This window comes from Zeugodacus cucurbitae, chromosome 5 (genome assembly GCF_028554725.1).
Source record: "Zeugodacus cucurbitae isolate PBARC_wt_2022May chromosome 5, idZeuCucr1.2, whole genome shotgun sequence".
Classification (NCBI taxonomy): Eukaryota; Metazoa; Arthropoda; class Insecta; order Diptera; family Tephritidae; genus Zeugodacus; species Zeugodacus cucurbitae.
Window position 1 is genome coordinate 45,833,882 of NC_071670.1, and position 8,370 is coordinate 45,842,251.

Genomic DNA, 8,370 nt, shown 5'->3' on the forward strand with positions numbered 1-8,370 from the left:
AGCTCTAGTCACAGCGCTACAGTCACTTATTAGCTTGCTAACTTTCACTATTTTCCAAGTCTTTAACAAATTTACAATTATTTTCCGTATCAAATGCCGGCAAACAATATCGATATCGTTTAATTGACAGAAGTAGTTTATGCGTTTGATCCAAAGCAACTGTTGCCGAAATCACTACAGACCAATGTATTTATACTCAGATAGAATATCGATATATCAAAAAAAAAAAAAACGGTATATTTACTTTTTATACCTCGTATTTCTGAGCTTTTTTTTATTATCATTAGTATTTTTACCGTTGTTACGGTTTGCGAGACCGCGAGACCAGCCATAAAATTCTTCGCACGCCCGTAGTCTTATCAGAATTATAAAGATTAAACGATAATACATAAATATTGTTTGTATATATGTATGTACATATGTAGCGAGTAGCTATGCTTTGTATGTAGAAATTAAAAAAGACAAAAAAATGATTATTACGTATATACAGAAGATAGCTAAGCATACATATATAGACATAAATAGACATTCTTCATATATCAAGTGACAACTCAAAGTGAGGGCCAAGTAAGTTTATAAAAGTCCCCGTCAATTCCGCTAATCTTTATAAAAATCGTTGGTCGTTTCAATTAATTGCTAAGGAAAGCGGAGGAAATGCCCGCCAACATTTGCTAATATACTTTGTTAAAATAACGGTAATTTCATTAATGTGGGCGTGGCATGTGTTACCAAATTCAATCATTCATAAACAAATTCATGGTTATTTAAATCCTTCTAATTAATAAATTATTTTTTTCTTTGTCGCAAATGAACATGGGCGTATTAATATGTGGGTATTAGTAATATAAAATATCTACGAAATTGCGACAATTTCGGATATTCGCATAATATACTTATAAGTACGTTTTGTGTGCTATGACTTTATTATATCAGTAGTGAGATATTTCCATTTCCCAAAAAAGTTTCTAAGATAGTATGTATAATAGTTTTGTTCACATAACGTTTGTTTGCGAAATCGGATCATTGCCAGGCGAAAAAAAGTGTCATAACTAAGCCATGAAAAAGTTATGAAAGTAAAATAACTTCCCATAGCTCTCATATACCTAATTATAGATTATTCAAAAATACAATAGGCTTTATTTCACATATATCGGTTAATATGTGAAATATCTTATCATAATTAAGTGAGCGTATAGTCTTGAATATAGTGTACTTTGGTGGTGAAAATGTGTTAAATCGGTTCAGGAATTACCTCAGCACTCATATACAATATATGATATGTCGAATTATGTGTTAGTTTAATAACAATAAATAAATGACATGAACTTACCCCTTCCTTACTTGTTAGAATATATTTTACTGTTACTAAGTGTCCGCTTGGCCGATTTTTTTATATGAAACCGCTTTCCAAAGTAAATATCTTTCTTTTACGTTGAGGTAAACTTAACTAGAGTGGACGTGGTAATGCTTGATTTCGCCGAAACTGAGATCTTGCTAAGTTATGATAAGTTTCGCCCTTATTTAGTACCTATTTTTAAATTGTGTTCCCAACTAAGGTACGATAGAACTCATTTATTTAATATTATTATTACGCAATTTGACCCACATATTCGTCACATATATGGTATAAAATCCATTGAAAGTTGGAAATAGTAATGTTAGGTTAGAAGCACCGAGGTCTTCATGTTCGATATATGGGGCCTTGAAAACCTATGGTCCGATTTCGGTGAATTTTAGAAAGGGGCTGCCACACAATAAATGCAGTATTTAAGCAGTATTAAGCATAAGTGGCGGCATTAGTAGTTTTCAACATAACCTTTGTATGAGAGCTGGACGTGGTTATTATTCGATATCCTCCATTTTTGGACTGTATAAGGTAGTACCTAAAACAAACGATTCTAGAAAGTTTGATTGATATAACTTAAGTAGTTTACGATATATGTACAAAAAGCTTAGTAGGGGGCGGAGCCACGCTCACTTCTCCAAAAAAATTACATCCAAATAGGCCCCTTCATAGTGCAATCCTTTGTACCACATTTTTTTTTTAATTGTGTGTAAAATTTTAACAAAATAGCTTCCTAACTTTTTGAGATATCATGTCCACCGATGAAAAATTTAGTTTTGAGATAAATGCGTTTAAAGTTTTACTTTCATACTGACGTGGCCTGATGGACGGAACTTCTAAAGGGTATGTCTCTTAGAATATTTCTCGGATTGTTTCGATATTTTTGGATAATATCTTAAACATATTGCACTATTTAATAAGACAATCCATTTTTTTTAACTTTAAAATTTTGAAACCCACCTAACCCCTTAAATGCGCAAACTACGAGACCTTCTGGTTAGAGCTTGAAAAAAAATGGGATGAAAAAAAAATTTGAATTGAGGTTATGCTTCGTCAGACAACAGCTTGAAAAAGCTCAAAGCTTAAGCTTCTATATATAAATATTGAATACAATTTAATATATTCTATATATACAGATTTATATTGAATTGACGTTTAGACCTTAGATGTATAGCCATCAGTGATTATCCGTTAAAATTTATCATAAATACAGTATACTCTCGAAAAGTAAATTCTCAGAAAGTAAATAATCGCAGAAAAGTTAATAACCTTTAAGATTACACATGCACCTCGAAAAAGTAAATTTTTTAATTTACTTTTCAGAGAGTGTGATAAAAAATTCGAAACGAAGCAAGCAGAGTTTTTTACGATGTTGCAAAAACACTCTACTCTCTTGTTTATCGCGTCTTTTTAGTAAATAAACTCTCCTACTTGATCCACTGGTTTAAAAATGAAAACGATCAGACTTTTTGAATTGTCGAACAAAAATAGTCAGAAAATATATTGCAAAAGAAAAAAAACAAAAGAATATTCAAGATTTTTTCTCTTCATAGTAAATACATATGTATGTATGTATGTAAATGTAAATATGTTTTTCATGTAAATCCATATGTTTTATTGAAGCAAATAAATGAATGAATTTTTTAAGTTTAAAAATGCATTTAATATTATAAAGACAGATAACTTATGTATATATTTGGAAAAGTAAATTATTCGATAAAGTAAATTACCCAAAATACCAATCGATTTACTTTTCGAGAGTATACTGTAGCATTATTTAGTCGTTAAAACTCCCAAAGATTCTTATAAATATGATATTTATAAAAATATCGATAATGGCGACACCTACCGACCGAGAATGCTGAAGTTTTCGATCGTTTGTCACGAGAACCAGGCAAGGAAACAAACATTACTCAACTGCATTCCTTAGAATGCAATCGATAGATAGAATTGGCAAACACTTATGAGTATCCACAAGAAAGAATTGAGTACCATGTAAGCAATCAGAAGTGTCATAAAACATAACAAATAAAGCAAACTTATGTTGAGTTACTAATTTGTTATTAATTTTATTTGTTTAATTACAAATCTAGTTAAATAAAATTGATTCTAATGATTCATTTCTTTACACCCTGCTTACGTGTTTGCTTGCACAAGGGTTATGCTTAATCATTTTATATTATTCATGTATAAATTTATAAAAAATAAAAACATCATGTAAACATATGTGACAAATAGTAAATTGTAAAATGTTTACTTTGCATAGAGTCATAAAACTATATAAGCCTTATATGGTATTTTTCAGAAGAATAATTTCTGCATAACCCTTGAACTTATATTTTATCAGCAACAGCAAACAATTTCAAGCTCAGTTTAGTGGTTTAAGTATCCATTCATAGGCTTTGAAAGATAATCGTTCAAAATGCGAGGTCTATCGGTGTTCAAAATAGAGAGAGTAATTCGATTCTATTAACTTTGTACTCTATCAGGCGCAAATCCAAATAAAATCTCTCATATATAGAGCAGAGTACTCACCGGCTTGTCTTTCAAACAATATTTTATACCCCGGTACCCTGGATCTTTGCCCAATTTATTATCCAAAGTATTACAGTTAACTTTACAGCCTGCTATTATAACCCCTACATAAAATGAAACCCAATATATAATGTCAAGTAGTCTTACGCACAATATATGTGTATCACCACGTCACCACGCCAAAAGCTAACGTAAAGAATACCCAATAAAACACCCTTTAATAACAATATTAAAATTTATTGCTTATCCCACACCGTTTAATTCAATTAATAATTTAATATGTAAAACCTTTTTACAAGTTTATGCCCTCGAGTTGCTTTTGCATTGACCCTTCCATACTAAATCTGTTGACGTAGAATTTTTGACGTGTGCGTTTTCAATGCTTTCATGCGTGACGTATACCAATATACACCTGCAAATATACGTATGTACATTTTAATGCGAACCAATTGAAATTGTTGAGTTTATGGCGCATGCCGGCTGGTGCAATTGCTGATAATTCCATAGACAATTCAATAGAGATAACATACCTCAGGTATTCATATAAATATTGGTGTGTACATAGATGTTTAATAAATTATGGGGGCAGGTCTGCTTATATACAGACTACATTATGTGTAATATATTGCACACCACCATGCAGATTATCATATTAGCTGCGTAGAGGCTAACTAATCGCACTTAATGTGATTTAACAATTGTAGGAAAAATTAGGTTGTCAAATATTCCGCTTTTTTGTCTTTTGAATTTCGCGGCTATTCATAAAGCGTTACAGAGCTCGTATCTGGCTACTATACATCTTTGAAAGGTCTTGACATAACCTACAAAACGACGCTAAGCATGATTAGTTTGGATATTGCGTTCAACAGTTATAGACATGTAAACATGGAGTTCACTAACGCCGAAATTCGCGCTATTTTACTTCTTTCCTTTTCCTTCGGTTAAAGGCAAATCCGCTAGAGAAACTTTCCGTGAGATAAATGATGTTTTGGAGGATGGTACTCTATCACTTCGAACTGCGGAGAAATGGTTTCGACGATTCAGAGCGTGTGAAAACGACAACATGGTTAAGCCAGCTGGCGGAAGACCTGTGACGTCGAATATCGTTCAAATCATGGAAAACATCGAGTTATACCGGCATTTGGCATCTCGTGACATCGCCCAGATGTGAGTTAGTCACCAAACCATCTGCAGAAGGGTGAATACACAAAAAAGCTTGATGTGTGGGTGCCGCTTGATTTGACGTAAAAATACCTTCTGGACCGAATCAACGCCTGCGATATGCTGCTGAAACGGAACGAACTCGACCCATTTTATAAGCGAATGGCGACTGGCGACGAAAAATGGATCACATACGACAATATCAAGCGAACACGTTCGTGGTCGAAGGCCAATGTATTGTCCCAAACAGTGGCCAAGTCGGGATTGACGGCCTGGAAGGTTTTGCTATGTGCTTGGTGGGATTGGAAGGGAATCATCCACTATGAGAGGCTCCCATATGGCCAGACGCTTAATTCTACCATCTACTGCGAACAACTGGACCGCCTGAGGCAGGCGATCGACCAGAAGCATCCAGAATTGGCCAACAGGAAGGATGTAGTGTTCCACCAGGACAACGCCAGACCACACACTTCGTGGATGACTCGTCAGAAGCTACGGGAGCTCGGATGGGAGGTTTTATCGCATTTACCATATAGTCCGGATATAGCTCCTGTCCATGGCGAACGCCCTTGGTGGTGTAAAGTTGAACTCAAAAGAGGCTTGTGATAAGTGGCTGTACGAGTTCTTCGCAAATAAGGAGGGGGGCTACTACGAGGGGTTATTATGAAGTTGCCATCTAGATGGAAAGGGAATATCGAAATAGCGGCGCATATTTGAACTAAAACCGATCACTGTAACACTTCTTATAAAGCATTGAATAAAGGGAAGAAAAGCGGAAGGGAGATATATTACCTCCCAACCTAATATTAAAATTTGAGTTTTTAACAGAATAAATTGGTTCAAAAAAAACTAGTTGCAATTAAAATATAAGAAAATTCTTCGTTCATTAGCTAGATAATGTTATTCCAATGATTTGTGCAAAATTTGAACAAAATTGCTTCATAACTTTTTGAGAGATCGTTTAAAGTTTTACATTCTAAGTGACGTGGTCTGATTGACGGAACTTCCAAAGCGTATATCTCTTAGGATTCTACTCAAATTGATATTTTTTATATTATTTTAAACATATTGCGCTATTTAATAAGACAATACAATGTTGCAATTTTGAAACCCACCTAACCCCTTTATTCTAATTGACAAAGTGCAAGGTTACATGAGTTACCATGAGCTCCTGTAAAGAAATTGTTGTGTTGTAAAATTTAGGAAAAAGGACAGCTGATCATAACATTGTTGTTACCCCTACTACCATAAGGAACTCAAAGAGATCACAATAAAATATGTGGTATTGATTTCAATCAATTAGGTCCATAAAACTATTACCTCACAACCCATGCAAATTCAATTAAATGCAAATCTCTCGCATTACCATTTTGGGCGTGACGTATGTATGTTAGAACATGCTTAGATTTATTAGAGCTTAATTAAATTCACTTAATTGTCGTTTGTTGGTGGCGCAACCAGTGATAATCCAGTGACAATATACAATAGATAACGTTCATTTCCGTACATTGTATTAGGTACACATCATTTTTGCACGAACAGGTGTATTTTGGCTTATCACATGCGAATTAGAATCGTATATCACATTGGTCATATTATATTTTTTTCGCTGCAGTAAATTGAGCGTACAATTGATTATGATTTGACGCATTATTGATAACTATTAAAGACTATTGTTTGTTTATTATGCTTAATAATAAATCTATGGGCTTCTAATTGTTTTATAATTTCTTGAAAGAGTTTTTGAAGAGAAGAAATTTTGAGCGTCATATGAGATATTATGCCAAATATGATTACTAACTTCTCAAATAAAGTTTCTAAGTACTTGACATTTAACCTATGGAGTCGAATCTAATTATCTTCCCACATATCATTATTACAAATTGAACAGCGAATTATTTCAAAATCATTTACTAGTAATAAACCGAATGCATGCACAATGAATCACCTGCATTCTTGGTCATTAAAGATCACTAAAAAAAATAATTAAAAATTTTTCTCGTAAATCGCTCGCTAATTTCCCAGTAAACAACACACATTCCGTTTAAATATTAATTAAAAACTAACAACTTTATTACACCATGTCATGTGATTGGCGCACGCTCTGAGCTTTGGCACACGTCGTGACTAATCGCGCGCCCGTTAGACGTCATATGATAGATATTGTATGGAGGCGTCAATACAAATGCACTCATATTTTTTTTAATTTATAGATAATTACTATCAAATTTGAGCATATATATATAAGGATGACTTTATCAAGATTCCCACGCATATCTAAAGTCAAGAATCGTAAAAGTTTGTTGTTGTTTTATTTTAATAGTAAAATATTCCGAAAAAGCTATGAATGAATGATGAATTTGACTACAACAAAAACATATGCGTCTACTTGCTTAGTAACGGAAGTGGTACGCAAAGATGGTATAACATTTATGACTAGTTCCGCAAGTGCGTTTGAACAGTTAACATTGTAAAATGTGAAACAGTTGCCAAGCAACGTCAATTAACAACTTTATAACAACAATGATCACTAAAACCAATACTAAATTCTTAAGGTGCCCCGATGCGTGGTGAAGTTCATGCGGTTAGAGATGAATTCAAATCTGCTGAATCATCGTAACATGAGTTTATGAAAAACCGCAACAAAAATGTTCAGAAAATGGTGTTGAAATGAGATGAGTTACCAGGGTCACCAATAATGACTCGAAGTTAATATTAGTTGTATGTGAAAAACGGCTCAAAGTTCATTTTAAACTTTTTAATTTAAAATAAAATAAAATAAAATAAAATAAAATATAATAAAATAAAATAAAAAACAAATCAAAGTGGCGCATAAATACATACCTACGTTTGAATTGATTTCGCTTTGGCATTTTCCTCCGCCACCTTTGGCCGACCACCTGCATGCTTCACGCCAACATTCACACGATCAACATAGTCATCATCATAATCATCATTCTGCTCTCAAAAAGGTTGTACGGTTTGTTTTTGCTGTTTTTGTTTCTGCTGTGTATATGCTATCCTCATGGTAACAAGAGCTTAAATTAATTTAACAGCAGCTTAAACGCTTAAATGAGCCATTCTGAAAGCGAACCGCCGCGCACACTTGAGCGGCGTTATATTGTGCGTATACACATACGTGTATATACGTACGTGGCTTAAGCTGCTGTGAGAAGATTTCATTCAAATTCTCTGCATTCGTAAGCGGAAAGGTGTTCAAGCACAAACATACATATACGGACGCTTAAATTTTGTGTCTACATGTTGTTGAAAATTTGCTTGTGAGTTAAGCGGCCGTCAGGAATTTCATAATGAATGAAATTTAATAG